The sequence below is a fragment of the Cotesia glomerata genome, linkage group LG6 (assembly GCF_020080835.1).
Source record: "Cotesia glomerata isolate CgM1 linkage group LG6, MPM_Cglom_v2.3, whole genome shotgun sequence".
Classification (NCBI taxonomy): domain Eukaryota; kingdom Metazoa; phylum Arthropoda; class Insecta; order Hymenoptera; family Braconidae; genus Cotesia; species Cotesia glomerata.
The window spans coordinates 26543413-26570180 of NC_058163.1; the positions used below are offsets into that span (position 1 = coordinate 26543413).

General features: G+C 27.5%; 1 protein-coding gene and 1 long non-coding RNA gene across 5 annotated transcripts in view; both read right to left on the reverse strand.

Moving 5' to 3' along the window:
- The window catches only part of LOC123266981 (E3 ubiquitin-protein ligase MYCBP2), a 226078-nt gene that overhangs the window by 103878 nt on the left and 95432 nt on the right, over positions 1-26768 (reverse strand). The window lies entirely within an intron of this gene.
- On the reverse strand, positions 68-26188 carry LOC123266990. Its single transcript, XR_006509929.1, has 3 exons — positions 26177-26188; positions 25955-25963; positions 68-145 (listed from the first exon to the last, which is right to left on the reverse strand). It is a non-coding gene; the product is annotated as an uncharacterized LOC123266990 (long non-coding RNA).

A 26768-nucleotide genomic window follows, 5' to 3' on the forward strand; every position in this document is an offset into this window, starting at 1 on the left:
AAAATTTAATTTAAACAATATAAAAAAATTTAATATGAACAAAATAAACAATATAAAAAAAATTTAATCCTTTATTAAAAAGTTGATGTGACATTTTCATTGTTGTCGCTTTTCGTTGCTATGGTGACCACTTTGGCAATGGTTACTATAACAACGGTTACTATGGCAATGATAACCATAGCAACAGTTACTATGGCAAAGATTACCATAGCAACGGGTACTATGGCAATGATAACCATAGCAACAGTTATTATGGCAACGATTACTATAGCAACGGTTACTATGGCAACGATTACGACAGCAACGGTTACTATGGTAGCCATTGTCATAGTAACCGTTGCTATGGTAACGATTATCATAGCAACTGTTACCATGGTAACGGTTACTATGACAAAATTTACCATAGCAACGGTTACTATGGCAATGATAACCATAGCAACAGTTATTATGGCAACGATTACTATAGCAACGGTTACTATGGCAACGATTACGACAGCAACGGTTACTATGGTAGCCATTGTCATAGTAACCGTTGCTATGGTAACGATTATCATAGCAACTGTTACCATGGTAACGGTTACTATGACAAAATTTACCATAGCAACGGTTACTATGGCAAAGGTTAAATATTAAAGAGTTTAATTTGTAAAAATATTGATTATTAAATTGTTGACAACAAACATTGCGACAGAAGCGCGTTTGATTTTCTAGTATAAATAAAAATTACAATTTTGAAAATTTCCTAATTGTGCCAGTTAATTATATAAAAAATATTCTATTATTACCTTGAAAACAAGTTTGATCCATTCTTTTAGACTATCGTAGTTTTGGAAATTAGAAAAAAAATTTTTGACAAACTGGAAAAATATTGAAATTTTTTATAAAAAGTAAAAAAAAATGTTTGTCTGTATATTAGAATAATAAAAGTAAGACTTATTGATTAAATTATAAAAAAAAAAATATTTGTAGCTAGTCATTGCAGGTTTGGTCTGAAATATATATTTCAAAGTTATATAAACTGAGGTCTCTTACAGGAGTCTCTGGAGAACATGTTCTATATCCAAAGTCTATTCTTGTAGATACAAGGCATCGATCTCCAGAGAATTCGCAAGTTATACTTTTACTCTTCATCTAAAATTTTTTCTCTGTCCATACTATTTTGGTATGTGTGTACATTTATATACAAGAGGAGAATAAGAGAAGAGTTCAGTATCTCGGGTCTCCAGAGTAACCATGAGCCGAAAACTCCCACGTGAGGTAGCACATCTTGAGACAAGTGTAAAAGAGGATAAATAAAGTATATGCTTCCTGTGTAAACTCTATAGATATATTACATTTCATTTTTTGTCCTTTATACTTTATGTTCAGTTATGTATACAAGTTAAGAGTGAGAGTATGAAACGGTCCTCGATTGGATATTGTTGTAGTTAACTTTTCGAGATTGTGTGTCAGATGCTTTATCAATGTTATAACGAGCTGTCGCCTTTATTGCCAACCGTATCACTGCATACTACCCCTCAAACTGCTGACTTCGCGTCTCTCGTAATAATAAAACGATCTACATTCTGCTACGCTAGTAACACTACGTTCTTGGAAACCACTAACCTTAACATTGCATTTATAACTTTGCCGGCAATGAATGTTGATGCTGAAATAATAACATTTTACTCTATTCTATTCATCCTTTTTTTTATTTTATGAAGACTCTTTTTTTCTTTTTCTTCTTTTAGATATTCAATTTTTTTCAGGAGCTTTTTATGCAAAAATCGACAAGTTCAACGGAAAATTACGCCAATAAATGTAACTGCACTCATATAACTATTTGTTTATATTTAATAAGCTTCATTAACTGTTAATAAATAATTTTTTAACATCATAGAATTCAATAAATATTTATTAACTGTTAATAAATATTTGTTAATTATTAATACATACTTATTAACTATTAATAAATGTACTTTCCTCCTAAATAAATATTTATCAAATGTTAAAAAGTATTTATTAAAATTTAATAAATTAAATAATTGTCTTCAAATAAATAAAATTATTAATAGCTAATAAATCCTTCTATCAGTGTAGTTAAAAATATTTATTAATATTTAATAAATGAATATCAGATTTATTAAATACAAACAAATTATTTTAAATACTAAGAAATATTTGTTTAATACTAAAAAGTGGTAATAAATGATTTGTTAACTATTAAAAAATATTTTTTAATACTAATAAATCCTTCTATTAGTAAACAATAATTTAACAAAATTTATAATAGTATAAAATAACTATGAAAAATAAAAAAAAGAATAATTTACCAATTTTCATTGTATCTCATTAAAATATCAGTCGCTAAAAGTCGACTGATTCCAGGATAATTACTAAATATTTAGCTATAATTTACAATTAAAAATAATTGAAACAAAATCATTTGATCTATATTTAATAGGCTGGAATAACAAAGTACTGTTAATTAGTTAGAGTAATAAAATAGAAATTAAATTGACTAAACGATTGTCAGTACAGTGGATAAAACTAATGGAAATGCTTTTGGATGCTATTGAAAAGCTAATTTCAGAAAGTACGTTATTAAGCAGATAATTTCATTGCATATGTCATAAATTATAAATCAATACTCGAGTTTCAATGATCCTGAAGTTGAATTGGTAAATAATTATGTTGTAAAAAAGGATGATAAGTGAATTTAAAAAAAATAAAGCAATTTTGGGAACAATCGAACGTCAATTAAGCAGTTGATTACTAATGGAAGAAATAAAAATGAGAAAGAGAGACAATGAAAAATCGTGGTGGTATCTCTAGCTTGACAATCGGTACTGTAACAATCCTCATACTCTCGTTGCACCCTTTACTCGACAACCCCACAACACATTGACAATGCTGCACATTGAATATAGTACCTCGTACGGTGCAGTACAGTAGTACGAAAGGTATAAACTCGATTTAAAACGAACGCGACACGCACAACCGATATATATATATATATATATATATATATATATATATATATATATATATATATATATATATATATAACTACATGGATAACGACGTTTTCCCGTTGGCGCGTCGAGCATCGGTTAACTCGATTTTACGACAGACAAAAAGGGATGAAAAACTATTGCGAGTGGGAGCGTTTTGTTGGTTGTAGTTTTAGAATCAAGACAAGAATAGGCTTATACTGGTAAAACTGCTTGTAGTACTTCTAGTGGTAGTAGTAGTGGTGTAGTTCGGCAGTGGTGGCTAAATTTTACGGTAGACCATCAGAATGGCTCCTAGTTCTGTTATGTTGCTTGATATATATAACCATTCGCTTTTTCAAATGCTTCGGTTAGAAAATTGAGATAATATTGACACCGCTCTAAACCACCGATTTTTTTTGTTAATAATTATTTTTCGTTCGTAGAAACATCGATGGTTTTCTACACTGCACGGAAAAAAGTAAACTGTAATATTCACTCGGATTCTGGTTAATTTTTATAGTTTCAAACAGTAAAGCGGACATCGGGGTGGCAAAAATATAAATATTACAGAACTTAATATAGAAAGTATAAAAGCCACAATTTATAATTTAATATCCAAAATAAGTGATCAGTAGCTGTCACTATAGTAAATAACGACTCTTTCATCTTAAAAAATTACAGTTTCAAAAAGTGAAAATTGCCATTTCAATATATAGTCTATATTTATTCTTGAACCTAGAAAATAATTTTGAAGAAGCTCATTGTCTGGAATCAAGACGAAAAACTCTTGAATCAAGTAAAATTTTTTTGTTTAAGAATTTTTCAACTCAAACCAACAAGATGAAATTCTTCAAAATTATTTAACACAAAAATTTGTGTTACTGACTGTTTTTACACAAACTAATGTTAATTCAACATTCTAGTGTGTTAAATCAACACATGAGAATGTGAAATTCTACACACTAGAGTGTAATATTCTACATAAAAATTTTTACACTACACAATGACGAAAAGTTTTTTACTGTGTATCTCAAAAATGTTGATTTTAGAGATGAGGTGAAAAATAGCTTATAAAAAATTAATATTCATCTAAAAACAATATTTATCAATTGTATTTTCTAAAAATACTATCGTATTTATTATTAATCGGGTTAATATCTTTTTTCAGTAACGCGTTTATAATTAATTATTAATTTTTCAGTTGAACCCTTTCATCTTCAAAAATCGAGATAGGTTGCGTTAGAAAACCCTCGATATATGACGACGATCAATTTTCGGTTTCATTCTCTAAACGACTTATAATACACGATGAAATTATTCAATGTTCATTACTTCGTTTGACTTCGAAGGTAAAAATAATATTTGTCATGTTTTTAATTGCCTTCCAAATTCTTTTTACGGTATGAAACATCTCATTAACTTACCCACCATTGCAACTATAATTAAATAAATTTTTTAAACTAAATAGGAAGCAAAGATCACTTACTTAAAACAAAAAAACATTGACAAATGTTTTTTGAAGAATTTTTGTAAATAAATAAATCATTTCAGTAATAAAAGTGAACATTTATTGATTACATAAGAAGTTCTTAGTTTTGATTCAATTTTTAAGTGAAATTTTCATCAAATTGTCAACTTTCGTTCAAGAGGATAAATTACAAAATGAAAATATTCTCAAAATTCCGTTGTTCTAAAAAATTATAATTTATAAAAGTTTTTTTCGCGTAATTAAAAGTCAAGTTTTGATATATGGAACGAAAAGATTGAAGATTAAGCTTGAAGATAAATATTTCGGGAATACCCTGGAGAAATAATAAATTTCAGATTACTTTCTTCAGTTTTAAAACCAGACGACCCACTTTCAATAGAAGAAACTCTATAAAAATTAAATTCTTACAATTTAAATATAAAATATTAACATAGCTTTAAATATATTTCAAATTTTTTGTCAAAAATTAATTACGCTCAAAAATGAAAATTTGAGACGAATACTTTTGAATTTAGCGAATCGAATTCAGCTTCTGATATGACGAAAATAAAAACAAAAAGGGAATACAATTTTGTAATAGAAATAAAATTGGATCACTGCAGAACGGACTAAGGGTTGATATAAAAGAAAAAGACTTGAGGGCTGGCCTGCAGTCAGAAAATCCAATGTCATAAAGAGGAAAAACTAAAGCCGGATTTGACACGGGAAAAAAGAAACGCTCTTCTAAAACCACATTTTTTGACTCGCTGAAATAAAAACATACCAATAAAAGTTCATTTCCCGAAAATAATTACTTAGTTAGTGTTCATGTTTGATGCCGCTATTTTTTATTATATCGGAAAAATTCCATTAAGATCTCGCGTATTATTTTTATTCTTATTTATTTTACACTGCATCGAAAATATCGTGAAATATCTAATTTAAAATTTAAAATTAAATAATAAAAAGATTATAACTTTTTTTCCGGGAAAAGTTGAGGCTGTCAGTGGCCTGATAATCGAAAGCGCCTTAAGTATGATTAAGGCGTCGGAAAAAAACGATCAAGCGAATGAGATCTCAAGTACAAATGCAATTAAATGAGAAAAAATTGAGCGTGAATAGTCGGAACATCATTACTATTTTCCGGCGTAATATTTTATAAAATTTATTTAACAAACTCTCAATTTAATTTCTTTTATTCGCAGAATTAAACTTCTTTGATGTATTTTCATGAACTACATTTAACGCCGATCAGTTGAATTGAAGCAATTACGTATCGTAAAGGCACTTTAACGCTTAGCCCATCTTTCGGTCCAACCTCAGAAGCTCTTCTACTTTTTTTAAACTTGTTCTTTCTTCCGTAATTTTTTTTAAACTTTTTTCTCAAACTGTCGCTGGTTCTTTCGCGCCAACACACAATCCGCGACCATTCAAACGTTCGAGTCTCCTTACATTTTATTCTCAGTCTCATCTTTTGCTTGAGTGGCTCCACGGACTTATAGACTAAGACCAGCTGAGTGGAAATTTCGAGCCAACTCCGCAACGTCATGTGAACGAATCTCCATTTATTTTTATTACTTCCAATGTCCACCAGTTACTCAACTAGTCAATTTGATAACTTCAATACTGAAAGTTTTTTTTCTTTTTAAAAATAACATTTAAATAAATTCATTCGCTGACCGGAAAAAATTCGATATATTTTATGTACTTAAAAAAAAAAAATTATTTTAATTATTTCATTTCAAGAAGAAAAAATTTTGGAAAATCCAAAAGTGCACGACTCATAATGCTCATTCAATTATGAAATGTTAATAATTTAAAGAATGTGAAAAAAAAAATATATAAAACAGCTAAAATAGCACGATAATGCCCAAGCGCTTCTATTTTTTGTTTTATTTTATTAATTGTACATAATTGTACAATAAGGCTTTGGGAAGAACTCCCACGCGAAATTGTAAATTCGAGTAACTTGCAAGTCTTTAAAAAAGAAGTTTTCAATTATTTATTAAATCTTGATAATTAAAACGACGTCTAATAAATAACAAATTTAAGTTTAATACATTAAAGATTAAAGGTTAAAGATTAAGATTAAAATAAGAATAAAATAAGTGCAATTCACAGAATTATTATGCTATTGTCTGAATTGATAACATTGAAATTCTATATTTTAAACCTTTATTTTCTATATTTAATTTGATTTTTCCTTGTTTATATACAAGTTATACACAAATTACTTAAATTAATTTTTATGCAATGTTATGTACTCACAGAAATTATTTTCTTGTAAAAACTGTAAATACTATGTAATAGAAATTGCCATTTGGCCTGTGCTTTGGCATCAATACACAAAATCTAAATCTAAATCTAAACGACACTGAATTACTTAGCCATTTATAATAGGTGACCTAAAATTCTTTCAAAGAATTAAAAAAAAAAAATTTAACTCAATTAATGCATTTTTTCGCAAGTTACAGTGTTTTCAGAGTTTCATACATGACAGGAAAATTTTTTGACCTATTTTGATGTTTTTTTTCGTTTCTATTACATTAAATCAATTTTTTAAAAGTGTCAAATTAATCTCCATTAAATTATCTTGACAATAGTATGCAAAATACCTTGATTCCGTGAACTAACAAGACTATAATAATAAAGATAGTTGCCGAAAAAAATTTTTCGATCGTAAAGCACTCTTTGATGCTTCGCATCATAAGTCGTGCAAAAAAACACAGAAAAAAAAATGTTCTTGAATCAAGTATATAATTTTGAAGATATTTTTGATTTGAGTAGAAAAATTCTTGAATTACGGAAATTTTTCTTGATTTAAGGAAATTTTACTTGATTCAAGACAATTACCCTCTTCAAAATTATATTCTTGGCTTAAGAATTTTTCTCTTGAATCAAGTAAATTTTTTTATTCAGTGCATAAATTTCAATCAAGAACTTTGATTATTTCAAATATAAGAAAAGTTCAATTAAATTATACTATTGTAATTTTTTTCAGTTTTTTTCTAAAGAAAATCAATTGAAAAATGCAGATATTTGAAAGACAGTGATTTGCAATACACTAGCCGTTACTTTAAATCCATGAATAGATATATAGATATATTTTTCGGTTGAATGTACAAAGTTTCGTTGAACATATCCGTACGTTCCAACCCAACTCGTTGAAGTAAACGTATCATACACGTACAGATATATCTATAACATTAGTATTGTACATATATGTATGTATGTATGTATGTGTATGTATATCGAAACTGCACTACCGGATGCTTTGATTTCCATCCAATTTCCATGAATTTCTCGTATCGCTGGACTCACTCTCGAGTGCTCGGACCCGATCTTGACGAAATTTTTCACCATACCTCTTTTATATGTATATATTTTACTCCCAAGCTTTTGTCGCTTATACAAAAAACGCTAAATCTCAAACGAGAATTCAATTAAATTGAAAATGAAAATAAAAATAAAAGTAAAATTAATAAAAATAAAAAAATTTTGTCATGATACCACGCCACTCTTCCTAGTTCCTACCTACCAGCATGAAACTATTCAGACGAATTCTAATCTATTTTTTTTTATTTTTCAATTAATTCTCAATGAACTCTATCTCCGACTTTATGTCATCCCATCAAAAGGATCTTAAAACTCTCGACTCTCATTCGGCACTAAACTGATTCGATTTAAATTTTCAAACGCTTCAATTTAACAGACTGGTTTTTCCTTTTTATTTCTATTTACCCGTTTCCTATTTGTCGGCTCATGTTGTGTCCTCCCTCCCTTTTAATCTCATCTAATAAACTTTCTAACGGACTACTTCTATCTCAAGTTTATTCTGTCTATATATTTTATGTGAACAGTTCGGTGACTTTGCCGACAATTGCTCTATCGGTACGACAGATTACAGTAGCGCTGCTCCATTTTATACTTTGCATCTTTATAATTTTAAATAATAATTTTTTTATTAATATATTGTCTTAGAATATGCATTAAATAAATTTTTAAAAATTGTAGAATTAATCTTCTCACAAAATAATAATAATAATAATAATAATAGTAATAATAATAACAATAATTTTGCATTTATTTCATTAAAAATCGCTGATAAAATTTTTAATTAATTTTTAATGAATAAAAAAAAAATCTATAATTTATTATAAAAATTAAAATTCTAGTTTTAATAAAATCTTTTTAAATGAATATTTTAAAAAATACTTGTTTAAATAAATTAAAATTTGATAAATATTTTGAACATTTTTAAAAAATAAATTAATAAATAAATTCATTGAAAAAATTAAAAATTTTGAATTTGCATTTATTTTATTAAAAATCGCTCATAAAATTTTTAAATAATTTTTAATGAACAAAAAAAAAGTCCGTAATTTATTATAAAAATTAAAATTCTAGTTTTAATAAAATCTTTTTAAATAAATATTTTAAAAAATACTTGTTTAAATAAATTAAAAATGAAATATTAAAATTTGATAAATATTTTGAACATTTTTAAGAAACAAATTAGTTTATTCGAGTTTTCAGGATACAATCCTCAATACAAAAAAGAAAAATAATAATAATAATTGCAACAAAAAATTTTTTATTCATTAATTTTAAGTAATAATTTTATTTATTAAATGATTAATTAAAATTCTGGTTCAAAGATCATGTTGCATTCTTTTGAAACTTTTAACTAGTCAAACCATTGTTATTATACCAACTAAAATAAAAAAAAAAAAATCTTAAATATCGAAAACTTTATTTTTCCGCAAAGTTAACTCCAAATTAAATTATAAATAAAATGACGGTGCACTGAGTAAAAATATAAACGTCAAATGAACAAGTATAAGTCCAAAGTGAAAGAGACATTTTTAGAGGAAATAACGTCAAATATCCTTATGTTTCTCTGGGTTCAAGTGACCTCAGCACGTCGATATTCCGTGTCCTAACCGATTAACCACCTCGTCGTGCGAGATTTAATAATGCTTTGACCAGCCGAAGTAAAGGAGAATTTGTTTACCACAAAAAAAAATATTACACACATAAATTTTTATACTTATACTTGTTATACTATTTAGAGTACAGTAAGCTAACGAGTAATGAAGTTAAGTGAACAGTGTAAGTAAAAGAGCTAATGTTAAATGTAATGTAAGACCCGAGAAAAGAGTTGACGCCGTAGAATTGCATGCACGCGGGGTCACGACTGTAAGCATTCACTCGCATTCCTTCTCACGTTCTTTTACAGTCATCCAAGTACTTTATTCTCATAAAAATTCTTTGACATTTTTTTATAAAATTATTCGGATGATTTTTTAGAATTTTTTTGACGTTTGAATTTTAGAGAAAAATTAATAATTCAATTTTTTTAATTATTTTTTTTTTTTTATAGAATTGGATGTTCAGAAATTAGACCTTTTAAAAAAGCGATAACTCTATTACAAATAAAAATTCTTAATGTAAAGATAATTGAGCATTAGCTGAGATTCTAATGCATTAAACATTGTCATCCGTTATGTCTCATATTATTTTATTTCTTCAGCATCACTGGCGATAATTAATTTGAGCGCTCCGTCTAATTGAAACATCGTACCATCGATAATTAACCCTCTTTTAATTCACAAGAGAACGTGACCTGCTTGACTTTTAATTTTCCTCAGTTCCTCCACCGTCCGTCATATTTTATCCTTCTCAATTAATTAACAAAATTAACGGAGACATTTTAAGCTCACGAAAATTAACAACATCACTCTATTAATTTTTGAATTTAATTATTTTTAGTATCAGGGTAATAGAGCGCTCATCAGATTACTTGGAATGCGACTGTCGTTTTTAATCCAACTTCAGTATTTTTTTTAAATATTCAGATTATTATTGTTTTAATTTATATAGCCGTTAAATTCACCCTTCTTTAGTCCGAAAATATATGAACGACTCTATCCGAGTGATTGTATCATCCCAAAAAGATGAAAAAAGGTTCATAAAAATGACTTTTAACATTGAAGACACAATCATGTCAACTTACGTTGAAACTTTTTCCGCTTTGTAAATAACTTTATAAATAATTAATTTTGATACACTCGTATTCGTGAAGTTTGTTTCAATTTTTTTTTTTTGTATTCATGAGAGCTTCTAAGTGCCTAAGCCTTTAAGTTTTTTTTCAGCATACTAAACTTATGTTATATAGAAAAAAAAAACATAAAGTGAATTTCCTTCGTGAGATATTTCAGGAGTTTTTTATTCTAGAAGTGGAGACAAACTTCTTACGTTTCATAGCGGATTTTTTACTGATGTAAGAACACACTTGCTCTATCTCTCTACTTTCTAAGAATATTCTATCCATGTTATACTTCGGAAAAAATTTTCTATGGTCTATATCATGTATGGTTATGTCAAGATATATATGAAAATGAAAAAATTAATTATAATTATTAAGAGAATAGGGAAAATTTTGTTTCCAGATCTTGATTTAAATTTTTACCTTTTCAAGGTTTCATTTCATTCTCATCTATAATTAATTTATTATGATAAATATTTAGGCTGCATTTGAAAATGCTCTATCTCTAGAGACATAATTAAGAAATGACCTTGTATCATGTGAACTATTGACATTTTTAAAGATATAAACTTACCCTGACATTACACTCATCGAGACCTTTCATTTGAGTACCCACATCAATATTTCATATATTTTATATAGTTATATATTTCACAAATACCATATATATAAAATATGTAAAAATTGCCATGTGGGTACTCAAATGAAAGCTCTTGATGAGTGTAACATCGGGATGAGCTTATATCTTTAAAAATGTCGGTAACTAAGAACTGACATTGCTATCTTGTCAGCTAATGATATTTTTAAAGATATAAGCTCACCCCGAGATTATACTCATCGAGACCTTCCATTTGAGTACCCACATCAATTTTTCATATATTTAAATATATTATATATATGTATACATGAAAAATATATCAAAAATGCATGTGGGTACTCAAATGAAAGCTCTTGATAAGTGTAACATCGGGATGAGCTTATATCTTTAAAAACGTCAATATTTACGAAAGTACAGTGCAATTTAACAAAAATCATTATTTAATAGAGCAAAATTTTAATTTTTTCAGTTCACAAGTCACGGCAGTCACATAGTGACTTCAAGGTTGCTTAACCCTTAAAATTTAAAACAACTACAATTATTTTTACATTCTAAAATACAAATTCATGCACAACTCCATAAAATTCTCCACAGTACATGACTAAAACTTATTCATTAGTTTATATAGTCATAGAGTAATTTATGCACTAAAATAAAAAATGGGTTATAATTTCCCAGAGTGGTATCCGTCTGAGCATAACCTTCAGTCAATGTATACACGTGCACTCGATTAATTAGTCGTCTCTTTACGGCCGGACTATAATAAATGCAAACGAGACTCCAGGGCCGCTGAAGCTGTTGGGATACCTACGACATGATGGAAGTAAAGGCGGGAAGAAATGAATAAAAAAAAACAAAATAAACTAAAATAAAATGAAATAGAATAAAAAATACAGAAGCTACGTGAAACAGACGTAATTTACGAGGCCGTTAAGCCACCCCAACTCTAAAAACCTAAACGGAGAACGATGTTACCCTCCTAAATCTTCAAACTGGCGGCAGTCACTCACTTTACTACTTTCTCTTTGTTTCTCAACGCAAAACCTTTATCTTTCTATATAAATTATTTCACTGGACCCTTTGTTGACCTTATAATTCAATCACTATTTCAAACAATTCTTTCATTTCTTTAATCCCCACTTAAGGTGGATTACATTAAAATCTAGCCATTTGTAGAAACTCTGACACGATTATATGAAACTTTTTTTAGTAATTCTCTGCTCGCATTACATACTCGAATTTGTTAAGATAATACCAACGAATTTATTAGCTAATCAAGATTTGTTTTTTTTTTTTTCTAAAACATTTGTTTGCAAAAAAACAGACAACTGTTTTCATTTAATCTGAACAATTATTCTATCAAAATTATAATTTCTAAATTATAGTACTAAATAGTTTAAAAGAACAAAATTTTCCAAAATTTTTTGTTTTTTTGACAAGAATCAAAATTTCTTGAATGATTTTTCGAAGGTTAAGAAATTTAGTTAAATTTTTTTAAATATAGAGAACTGACGTTGCTCTCGAATAAGTTTTAAAATATCGGTCGTTAAATTCACGAGATTTCTATTCTAGCTTATAAATGAGCGTTATTTCACGCTCCTACAAACTTAAATTATAACAAATCCTTTGAATGCAGTTCAAATTGTAATATCTCCAAGTATCAAGAGATTAATACTAGGTAATTAAGTTAAAAGGAATCTTAGTAAAATTGTGTCAAGACTTAAAAAATAAAATAAAGTAATGTTAAAATTAGTTTTTAATTTTTTTCAATTATGAATTTATAAAATTTAAACCAAAAATTAATCATCAAAAATAAGATAAGGAACCTTCAAATAAAAAAGTTAATTGTTAGTTCAAATTTTTTGACATAAGTTTTGTAGAAATATCTAAAAACAAAACATGGGTGTCATTTTTCTTCCAACTCATGAGAAAAGATGAAAAAAAAAATCTTTTAAAGATTTTGCAAAAGAGGTGACAATTAGAACAATATTTATCAAATAATACACTGATAAAAAGATTTATTTATAGTTAAAAATATTTGTTAATATTTAACAAATCGTTTATTAGAGACCACTTTTTAGTCTTTAACAAATATTTCTTATTATTTAACAAGATTAATTAATATTTAATAAATAAATATAAGATTTATTAAATACAAACAAATCATTTTAAACACTAAGAAATATTTATTGAATATTAAAAAATGTTCTCTAATAAATGATTTGTTAAATATTAACAAATATTTTTAACTATTCGCTGTGAGTGAAGCCATGGTAGGGGAAATTAAATCGACTGAAGCGTTCGCAGTGGTTACTTTCGGTATTACGGGGGGCTATTATTACTAAAATTGTAAGCAAGCACACGTGGAGAGTATTTATTTTGTTTTAATTTAAATCAATTAAAAAAAAATGAGACACCAAAGTTGTTGTGTCGTAAATTGTAAAAATACCAGCAGAAAAGTGAGTGCAAGTTTTATAAATTTCCGACTGCTCAATGGAAAAAAAATCAACGGAATCAGTGGATAGCTGCAGTTAAAAGGCTGAAGTAAGTACTACCATAACCTTAATTTTATCAATAACAATAATTCGGAAAATTTTTATGAAAAATTAAGTTAGCCGACATCCTAAAATTTTATAATTATTTTTTATTGATAAAATTAAAAAAAAAATTTTTTTAGTTCTAATTTTATTAAAAATAAAAAAATTAACGCCAGTTAACTTTAGTATTATAGAATTGAAAATTTTTCAAAATTTTTAAGTTTAGTGAAAGTTAATAATGTTGTTATGATTCTGTGATGAAAAATCTAATTTACAATAAATGCTTAAATGTAAATTAACAGAAAAAATTTACATACTATTCTAACATTTTGTAAACACGTGATTTTAGCGCTGACGGATCACAGTGGGTTCCCAAGCCATGTGATTGTATTTGTAGTGATCATTTTATTGGAGGTAAGAAATCAGAAGAGGAGCTAAGTCCTAGCTACATTCCAACTATATTTCCTTCAATTTACAAGTGCTCAAAAAGTAAATGAATCCTCTGCGTTAAACAGGTAAAAATTATTTGGTAAACTTGATCAATTTGAACGACTTAGCAATGATAATTTTATATTTTCAGATATAAACGCGTAATGAATCGGCGCATGAAAGCACAATTACCTTCAACATCAAATGCTGAGTCCAATGTTATAGAATCGGTAGAAGTGATGACTGAAAATCCTCCAGTAGTGTCTTCAAAAGTAGACCAAGAGTGTCAAATTGATTTTTATTCGAACTCTGATATCAATTTCTCAAACATTTACTTGCAATCGTTATGTCAAAGACGATTTATGTCATGCTGAAACTCAGACAGAAATTGTTGAAGATACTAGGGCGATTAAAATTCATATTGGTAATAAAAATTTGTAGATAAAGAATGTGGTACTCCTAAAACCTTGTTGTTGATAAAGAAAGTCAAGCAAACAGTAAACATTTCAATGGATTCACATCGGTGACAAAGGATCAAGAAATCATTGATCTGGCAGGGGTTTCATTCGAAAATTTTGATTTCTTGTTGACAAGAATGTCTACACGAAAAAAGTACATTGTATCGAAAAAAGATCGACTATTAATTTTTTTAATGAAAATGAAAACTGATTGACATTTTCAGCACTTGGTGTACTGTTTAGTATTCACAGAACAACAATTTCTACAATTTTTTATGAAACTTTGCAACTACTAGCTAGTGCAACCAGAAATTTAGTATTTTGGCCAGATATTGACGCTGTACAAGAAACTATGCCTGACTGCTTTCTACCTGATTACAGTAACACCAGAGTTATAATTGATTGTACAGAATTTCGAATTGATATCCCTAAAAGTGTCGACAATCGTGTTTTTACATACTCCCAATACAAAAACTTCACGGCTAAAGTTCTTATTGGAATAACTCCTGGAGGTTTTATTTCCTTAAGATCTGACGTAGCCGGAGGACGGAAATCGGATTCTCAACTTACAATAGAGTTCAGCTGTTAGATCTATTAGAAGATGGTGACATTGTTTTGGCTGACAAAGGTTTTCCAGAAATAAAACAGTGATTGACGCAAGTGGTAAAAAGTACAAATGGTTATGCCGCCTTTTTCTTGAAAAAAAAAATGAATTTTCAGCCATAGAAACTCAACAAACATACAGTGTAGCAAGAGTTAGGATTCACGTTGAAAGAATCATGCAACGATTACGGACTTATCAAATATTGCATAAAATTCCTCAACACTTGTTTCATTGCATAGACGATATTGTGCACATTTGTTGTGTTTTGGTAAATTTACAGCCTCCAATTATTTCTAATAAAGAAGATGCTGAAAATGAGAGATAAAAAATATCTTATTACTCATAAAAACTGTATTTATTTTATGGATTTTGATGACATACAAAATTAAATTTCCAAGATATTGTAAATAAATTGTAAAATTAATGAATAAATTGTTTAAATTCTTGTAATAAACAATAACATTCTTTACAACTTTTATATTAGTAAGGAATATTAAATTAAAACTCTTTTAAATTGGTATTTTTATAACGAATAACAATACTCTTTACTTAACTTAATAAATATTAAATTTTAAGTAACGAATAATATATCTTTACTTAATTTTCTAATAATTGACTTGTTGGTAACAATGACAATATTCCAATTATTTTTACGCAGTTATGTATTATAAAAAATAAGTTATTATTATTTAAAAATATTCTCAATATCACTTTCAGTAAAGCTTCGTTTCTCCATTGTAATATCATTTTCCTCATTACTATCTAAGTTATCAGTATTATCACAATTGTTATGATTATTTTCTTTATCACTGTCTTCAATAGTTAAGGTCGCGTATAAAGCAGGTAAATAATGTTCAAAATAGAATTTTTCGCTTTTTAAAATCACAGTTTTTAAAAAATCTTCGTCTCTATGAACTCCAATCAAAAAACTGCCATCTTCAACAGGTGAATAGACAAAGAAATCACAAACGCTCATTCCACTGACATACATTTGAACTTGAACTTGTGTATAATAAAGATCAGTCTTCTTCAGTTGTAACTTATTATCAATAAGTTGTAAATACTTAACATTACTTGAGTTATCAATGGTATTAATTATTGGTTTCTTCTCGCAAGAACTTGGACATTTGAATTCTACAATTTTTGAAATAGAGCCATCATCAGTGACAACGCCATCCAGGCTTGCACAAAGCCAAGGCTGAAATTTGCTGACCAATACTCCAACACGTTTAACAATACAATTTGTCAATTCTTGGTATTTAACTTTGGCATGAGTTTCCATTTTTAAACCGTATCTGGTTGAAGCACTGTCAATTTTACTAGGGTTTAACATATCTGAAACTAAAGCTTCAACTGGTTTTCTACTCAATACTTTAATATTATGAACATTAGAACTTGCGGAAATTCTTAACCGTCGAGCTTTAAACCAATTATTACTGGAAGATTGTTTAACTGTTTGACAAGACAAATTGACGATTTCCTGTTCTGATAATTGCACATTTTTTAGGTAAAACTCTCGTATTTTACTATCCATTTCATATTCACTTTTATAAATAAAATATTCCTCTTGGAAAATTAATAAATTTTCAATACACACAGCGCATTCTTCTTTCTCCAAATTTAATTCAACTTGCGCTAATAACGAATTCATAACGTTTCTCACTGTGTGTTTATTGTTTTCTTTCAATTGTGCTTGTATTATTAGTTTTAAGGGTGAATCATTTTTCAATTCAGTGATTGAAACTTTTTGAGGATCATGCAATTGGGTATATTTGTGTGGTACTATATTTTTAAAATACTCTCCTTTGGAATATTTATTTTTCGTGAATTGACGTACACTCGGCTTGCCCCACTGCTGCTCATGACTGGTTTTTGAAGCGCTTTCCTCATTGTTAATAAAATAAATTAACGCCGCGACGTGCTTGCACTTTTTACTCTGATTATATACACAATTACATTGGACATCCGTCACATGGCGTTTAGAATTAATCTAAAAAAAAAATAATAGAAAAAATCTGTTAATTACAATACTCTAATAATTTTTACCACGACGAAATAAATGATCAAATTTCAAATTACGTTCAATGAAGTGATGTAAGGTGTACTGTGGACCGAGGCTTGTCGAATAATTCGAGATTTTATTAAATAGCTATCATTATTCCGTCTGTGTTCTTCGACATCTCTTACATGTTCTGCAAGAGCAAGATTTTTGCCCTTATTCACTGTTGCTGGCTGAAATTCAATTTGATGAGTGACACACTGAAATCCGGTCTTTATAATAATATTCATGGCTTTTTTGTTACTAAAAAATAAAAATTACATTAATTAAATAAATATTAATATATTCCATTGATATAACTATTTAATTATTTTTTTTTTCATTTTAATTTTTTATAAGTTTCATTTTTTGACTTTGATATAAATATCAAATAACTTAACCTAAATGTTTACTGCATTCTTTATTATTTTTTATCATTATACTTACTTGTTGTTAATTCATTTTATTAAAAAACAAAACTGCAATCATTACAAAAGTCTCACATATTTTTTATAACTTTTTCTTTTTACTATTATTTATAATATTTATTTATTTTTATTTTTCTTGCTATTGCCATACGTATAAAAAAATTTTATGACAGCCCCCTGTAGTTCATATTTTGTCTGGCGCTGCAGTCGCACTCATAGCGAATAAACAAATCCTTCTATCAGTGTAGTTGTAGATTAAATTTAACGTCAAATTTCTCTCCTGTTTTTTTGCTATCAAAAAAAATTAACAAAGTTAGGATAGCTTGAAGCTAAGGGATGATAATTACATTCTTAAAAAATCATAACGAGCTGAAAAATTTCAAATGCTCTGACCGGAATATACAACGCACTAAGATGACGAGTGTACTTAGTAATTATGAATATTATTAATTATAATAATTTTTTTTTTTACCTAAGTAATTTTTTTTCTCAGCCATGAACTAAAAATCCGACTTATTTATCTGGTTATTTATGATTTTCTTTTTTTTTTTTTTTTTTGAGAGATCCAGCTTTTATTCCAGTTAGCAGATGCCAACTTTTTATGTTTTCCTTGAGACCCAAAACTCTGGTGGATATCCACCTTTCTTAAGGTAATTTAAAATTTTATTAAGAATTTACATTCATGAGAATCCCAGCGGGCCGATGATTGAAGAGAAAGAAAAATCTTTTTCTCTTTAAATTTATTTTTATTTATATTTATATTTATTTTTTTTTGGTTATTTTCACGAGGATCTATAGCCGAGGAAAAGTAGGGCGAGGGAGTTGAGCCGAGTGAATAAAAGGGAAAACACGTGACAAAAGTACGCGAAAAGTTTACCGCATCTTCCCATTGAACGCCCTACACTCCCATCCGCATTCGTGAGTTCGCATCTGGTGAAATAAGCAGGGAACCGCGCAATAGGAGCAGAACAAGAAAACGAAGGAAGAAAGGGAGAGAATTATACGAATAAGTAAGAGATGAGAGGAGTGAGAGTGAGCAGTATCGAATGCGTAAAACATTTAGGAGCTCAACCAGCTGGTGAATAATGCATTGCTAAAAAAATGGACCGCTTAGACGATTTAAATCTCATAAACGTTTTCTTTTGTATCACTCTCTTTATAACAAGGAAAATCTTTTTCGTATTCAAAAGTAATAAATATAATCCTTCTTGTTTTATTTTTTTTGTTGAATGATTCTTTTCATGGAAAACTTTTTATAATTGTATAATTTTTGTTTTTTTGTGTAATTATATAATTTTAATTTAGGCTGCAGTCGAAAATACTCTATCTCTAGATACATAATTAAGAAATTACCTTGTATCTTGTGAAATATTGACATTTTTAAAGATATCAACTCATCCCGATGTTACACTCATCGAGACCTTTCATTTGAGTACCCACATCAATTTTTCATATATTTTATATATTTATATATTTCACAAATATCATAAATATAAAATATATAAAAAATACCATGTGGGTACTCAAATGAAAGCTCTTGATGATTGTAACATCGGAATGAGCTTATATCTTTAAAAATGTCAATAATTAAGAACTGACATCGTATTTTGTCAACTAATGACTTTTTTAAAGATATAAGCTCATCCTTATGTAACACTCATCAAGACCTTTTATTTGAGTACCGACATCAATTTTTCATATATTTTATATATTTATATATATTATATATATGTATATATATATATATATATATATATATATATATATATATATATATATATATTTATATATATTATATATATGTATATATGAAAAATATATCAAAAATGCATGTGGGTAATCAAATGAAAGCTCTTGATGAATGTAACATCGGGATGAGCTTATATCTTTAAAAATGTCGATAACTAAGAACTGACATTGCTATCTTGTCAACTAATGATATTTTTAAAGATATAAGCTCACCCTGAGATTATACTCATCGAGACCTTCCATTTGAGTAGCCACATCAATTTTTCATATATTTATATATATATGTATATATGAAAAATATATCAAAAATGCATGTGGGTACTTAAATGAAAGCTCTTGATAAGTGTAACATCGGGATGAGCTTATATATTTAAAAACGTCAATATTTACGAAAGTACAGTGCAATTTAACAAAATTTTCAAAAAAATCACACAAAATACAGCAACTTAACAATATGATGATAACTAAAATTTATACAAGTAACCCTTGATAAATCTTTCATTAGCAATTCACTACTAAGATTTTAAATTATTTTGGTCGAAATTCTCATATAAATGACTAAAGTTGTAAAAACTTTACTGCTCAGATGTAATAAACTGAATATTGCGGAATTTCTTAGGCTCAATTAACTCCGTTATTCTAAATAAGCCCATTATTAAGATATAAAATTGCTATCGTAAAAAAAACAAATATTCATAAAAGTAATTGTTCGAATTATTACGTAGTCTATTTATATACCGTAGATAACAAGAAGTTATTTACATCACATTCTAATTTTTTTAAATAATGGATGATCTAATTTGTATAAAATTAAATCGATCATAGATGATAAAAGAGATAGGATTTGTTCTAGTGAAAAAAAAAAAATTAATATCGGTGTTCATAGCTTGTTAATAAAATAATCCAAATGTAAAATAGCAGTAATAATAATAAAATTTATCAGGTCTAATAAAAGTTTAATTAAACATACCATTCGATCGTTAGTGCTTATTAGATTTAACCAAATCTGACAGAAGTACTTAAATTTAACGAGCTGTACTTGGATTCATAAGTACAAACGTTTGAATAAAATATATTAATCTATTTAACTCTAAGCAGATTAAATTTTTAATATCGTTATTTTAACATCGTCTATTTATCTTTATTCCTCACAGTGATAAATTTTAATTAAAAAATAAATGAATACAGTGATGTGATGAATTGTTGTTAGCAATTAATCTTAAATACTTAAGCGCTTTAATGAATTTTTTTGCTCCGGTTTTTTTTTAAACTTAAAAAATAAATTTCGAGCTGGACGCCGGGAAAAAGCACCAAGAAAAATGTCGAGCAATTAAAGTTGTTTGGTCTGGACCTCAGAGGGAGTAAGGTAATCGATCTTAAAATGTGCCGGTCTCTACAAGTTGATTAATCTTGTCGATTTAAAGAAATGTTCTTAGCTTTTTTTTTTTTTAATCAAGTAAACTCTTTACAAAGCAATTTATTTTTTCCTTAACATTTATTAAAGCAAATTCTTTCATAAATCTTTTCTAATGCGTTTTTAAGCCACACGGAAAAATATCTTGTATAAATTATGTACTCCATTGTAACAAAAAATTGGTGTTATGAAAAAAAAAATGCTATTACACCGATTTTTGTGTTAATTCTTACAAATAAATCTACCAACTCATTTCTGACGCAATACATTAAAATAAATGTTCAAATATAGTTATAGCGGTATACCATTCATTTTATTTACGAGACTCTCCCGGTTTATTGCTTTATTTAGTATACTATATACCATACTACACTATACTATACTATACACGGTATGCTTTGTCGGTAACTGCGTAGATGGTATTGCAGATTATGTAGCCTATTAGTCCCGCATGAAAAAGCTATATATCCTTCATCATATACAAAAAATTATATTTTACATAAGGTAAAAGCCCCAATAGATGATCACGTACCAGTATATGATCACTCCATGTATTTGTATATCTATATTCACAAATATAGGTATACAAATACATGGAGTGATCATATACTGGTACATGATCATATATTGGGGCTTTTACCTTATGTAAAAATATATGTGATTATATAAGGACCCATATGCAAAATGTTGCCGTTTCATATACACAATAATGATATATGTAGTATTATGTATTGATGTTATACTCATAACATATATTTCAATTATATTTTCAGCTATATATGATTCAATATATCGTACATATTATAATTAACACTATATTATAAATAGTATAAGAACAATGTATTTTTCAGTATAATTTAAAATATACTTTAAATTATATGTTCAATATAATTTTAATATTGGCATTGGTACCAAAATTACAATAGAATGCTGAGGCCAAATAATTCTCTGAAAAAAAGTTATAAAAAAAAAGAAAATATTACGTGATGTGTTACTAATTTACTGAAATTCAGATTTGCTTCGACCGTAAACTCGATTGATCAAGTTGCTCGTGAAACTTGAGATATACGACAAACTATTAATTTTTTTTTTTTTATTAATCTTTCCGTTTTGACCTATTTCGACATATCATAAATATCTGGTATTATGTATGGTAATTTATAATAAAATAATATATATTGCCATATAATTGAAATTTTATAAATGAAAGTATACAGTAATAATCTATCTCAACACATATTTTACGAAAAATATATGTATCTATTATATAGTTTTCTATATAAGTAATTTTTATATAATAAAAGTATATATTTTATAACATATACTAAGTAATAAATTTGAACTTATATTGAATCAAATATATCTTCATTATATTAACAAAACATTTATTATTTCATATATATAATTTTGCCGCTATATATGATCACATATTCCCCATATAACTTTCCATATATGTTCAGCCATATATAGTTTTTTCATGCGGGGTAGCATAGCGTTAGATTTTAGATATCAGAACTCAAAAATACGTACGAAAGTTGATGTATTTTATTTGAGGTAAATAATTAATTAATAAATTACTAGAAAAAAATATCATGTTTTTTAGAACGAAAAACATAAAAATTAGTCAATTTTTGGATAACCGTACATTGAAAAAAAAATTAACTTGATTCAAGAGAAAAATTCTTGAACCAACAATATAATTTTGAAGAGGGTTGGGTAGAAGTACCGTTTGTGGCCATTTATTGTTCAAATTAACAATAGAAATGAATTTATATTAATAAACCATCACAAACTCAATTTGTTTTGATATAAATTATTTAAATTTCCTTAAATCAAGAATTTTTCTACTCAAATCAAGAATATTAAGTTCTTCTAAATTATATACTTGATTCAAGAACATTTTTTTTTCTGTGTAAGTCTGTGTTCAGCGCCATCTACAAAAAAATTTTTCAATTACACTGGTTCTTTTTGATACCAGCAAATATTTTGGACAATAATATGACAATCAAATAACGAATATTCATTGATTGATCACAATATGGTGCAAAATATTATCTTAATTACGTTAGTTGATTACATTTATTTATGTGTGAGGCTTTCGGCATTTGTGTATTGCCACACACACTTTGCTCGTTGTGGTAACACGCTTGTAAATTTGTGATTTTTGTGAATCAGATTAAAAATAAAATACTAAAAGTATGAATAAATTTGGCAAGATTAATGGTTCTTGTTTTAGCAAATTGAACAGTCGTAATAAATAAAAAATAATTAAGAAAACAATGCTAGGTAATGCAATAAATAAATATAAGTATAACCAATGAACGAAACATAAATAAGGCAGAAACAGAAGTAATTTATGCAGTTACTTAAATGTTGACGTGAGTTTGCGGAGAAATTTCCGCTTGAAATATGGAGCAGAGCTGGTCAACGGGGAGTCCCAGTCCAGAGCAGTGGGTATAGTACGGGAAAATAAGACCAAGAGGGATAAGGAGTGTACGATGAAATGAGGAAAAGAGGGAAAGAGGGGTGAAGTGGAAAATGGGCTAGGTTTCAACCGTTTGTCGGATGAGAATGAAATTCTGCGGCGTCTGTGAACGCGAGCTTCCAGGAATTGTGGAGTGCGGCCCGAGCTGGATCTAACGCTTTTCTCTCTTTACTCCTTTCCTCTCTTTCACGTGTATACTATACTACACAGCATTTTGCTTTTTCCCTTCCTCTTTTTCATTCCCTTCTCACCAGTAACCAGCATCCACCAACTCAACTCGACTCAACCGAGCGACCGAGCAGCCAGCCAAACTCACCCTCGTCCTCCGGCACTCACTCTTACTCTCATCCTCACCCCACGGTGTGGTTCGTTAACGTTAATTAAGCCAGGCGGAAACACAGGCTAAACTCAACGTTTTCTCATTCCACACGACTTAGGTTTATCTCTTTTACAAATCGATCTGACCGATTTATCACGATTCGTTTTTTATAAAAAATTCACCCGAAGATTTAAATGTTAATTGTGTCGGTGTGTGTGTGTTTTTTTTTATTGTCAAGGAATTATAAATTGAATATTTTTTTTTACATTTTTTTTTTAAATCAATATACTGCGAGGATTCGTACAAACGACTGCTATGTATATTTGATTAAATATTTACGCTTTGCTAAAATCAACATGCGAATCAATAATTACGAGTCGAGATTAAAAGCATACGGGCGAAAAGTCAGAGGGATTTCAATAAAAATAATATAATACATTATTGCTGAATAATAATAATACTACAATTGATTGATTTTAATAATTATTTTAAATGATGTATATTTAATATATAAAGATCGGTGTTTTAAATTTAATAAATCAAAGATAGTTAATATTATAAGCCAGCTACCCGATCCAAATTGTTGGAGAATGACTAATTTTTCACCATAATATTTTATCGGTATGAAGTCTCAATACCATCAAAGAAAATTTAGGTGACGACAATAACTAAAATTTTTTTAGACAATTATTATTAGAGAAAGATGTAATTTTTTACTCAGTGTAACTTTTTTCAGTGACTGAAAAAATAATTCAGACAGCCCAGACCAGGACTCGAACCTGGATCTTTTGGTTACGCGCCAAATGCTCTACCAGTTGAACTATCCGAGACCTATCCGTAATTACTATTCAGTTGCCTATTAAGTTAGACTGAGTAATTCTCATTTGGCCAGGAATTTTTTCAGTCACTGAAAAAAGTTACACTGAGTAAAAAATTACATTTTTCTCTAATAATAATTGTCTAAACAAATTTTAATTATTATCGTCACCTAAATTTTCTCTGATGGTATTGAGACTTCATACCGATAAAATATTATGGTGAACAATTAATAATGAAAAATTAGTCATTCTCCAACAATTTGGATCGGGTATAGCTGGCTTATAATATTAACTATCTTTGATTTATTAAATTTTAAATAATAATAATATTAATAAAAATTATTCGAGTGAAACTCGGTAGCACAAGTATTTAGAAATAAATTTTTATCCATGGCTTCTTAAAATTTATCCAACTGTCATCCGAAAAAAAATAATAATTATTAACCAAAACTGAATTAAGCTGAAATTTTTATTTAATAACTTCCCATAATCCAAATGAGGAGATTAAAAAATGATTTGGGTTAAAAAATTAATTTTTTTGAGGGTTATCTTATTTCCCTTTCTTTAAAGTCTTGAACAATAAAGGCAATTTAATTAATAAACGTTGATTTAAAATTTTTTTTCAAGATTGACGATCATTTTTTCGTTAGAGTATATTCTAATCAATTCATTTTATTTTGATTTTTTTTTGTACCATTGTAATTGTCAGTGTTAATATGAAAGTGGAATAATTATGAAAATAAATGTCTCGGTATTAAATTAAACGGCAAGACATAAATAACTTTGAAATTAATAGCATGAATAAGGCAACTGTAATGCGGTTGTTGGCTTGTAAATTTTGCCAAGATATTTATTCTAGATAGAGAGGAACTAGAGGAAGACAATGAGGTGTACAAGATATAACTTTAGGGAATAATTCTGTAGCACACTATTCGTGCATTGCTTATTTCCTACTTGTTGTCTGTGTTGCTCATATACACGGCAACATCAAGGGAATATACTTGCATTCTGGGTCACGGAGCTTAATTGAAGCATTAATTTAGTGTCGAGACAACCCGGTTAATCGAGATGAGAATCATCGCCTTGGTTAAAAGACATTTTTTAATAACCACTTCCGTACGACATCCCTGTTTTAACACAATAATCTACTCACGCCAACAAACTATTTTTTTCAAGGCTTTCAAAGTGCAAAATCATAAATAATTTTAAATGTCATTAAAATTTGTTTTTATGTAACACATTACATTTAAATTGAATTAATTTTTTTTGTTAAAATTGTCAAAGTCAGAATTAAAGATATTTTTTTAATAGCAAATTTAAAATACTTTAGAACAGTTTGAAAATAATTCAACATGTTAATTTTTTTTTGTATATAACTAATTAATTCAATTTTTTTTATTTATATAAGACTTTAACCAATAAAAGTACATTTGCATAATTTACAATTTAAATTGAAGATAAAATGTACGTTTTTGCATATATTAAATATAAATTCACTTTAAAGTGTACTAATTTCAGAAATCAGTAATATCAATCATCGTTTTTAAATATTTAATTCGTATCATTACTTGCTCATTTAGCGAACAAAATTAAACTTATTTAAAAATGCCGGTTAATTAATGCATATCAAGAATATATAAGTGGTAACAGAACATACACTGATAGAAGGATTTGTTTATATTTAATAAGCTTTATTGACTGTTAATAAATGATTTTTTAACATCACAGGATTTAATAAATATTTATCAACAGTTAATAAATTATTTATTAAATACAATTTATTAAATGTTAATAAACATTTGTTAACTATTAATAAATTCTTATTAACTATTAATAAATGTACTTTTCTCCCGAATAAATATTTATTGAATGTTAAAAAATATTCATTAAAATTTAATAAATTTAACAATTGTCTTCAAATAAATTAAATTATTAATAGTTGATAAATCCTTCCATGAGTGTACGATTTATTAAATGTTAATAAATATTCGTCAAAAAAAAAAAAAAAATAATAAAATTACACTCTCCGAGATTCGAACTCAGGACTTTAATTTGGAAGTTTTGTACCTCTGTAACTTTGAAAAATTTTTAAATAAATGATCATTTTATTTTTTTTAATGTTCTCTACACTTTTAGAAGGATATGTTTATATTTAATAAGCTTTATTAACTGTTAATAAATAATTTTTTAACGTCATAGGATTTAATAAATATTTATTAACAGTTAATAAATATTTGTTAACTATTAATAAATATTTATTAACTGTTAATAAATGTACTTTTCTCCCAAATAAATATTTATTGAATGTTAAAAAATATTCATTAAAATTTAATAAATTAGATAATTGTCTTCAAATAAATTAAATTATTAATAGTTAATAAATCCTTCTATCAGTGTAC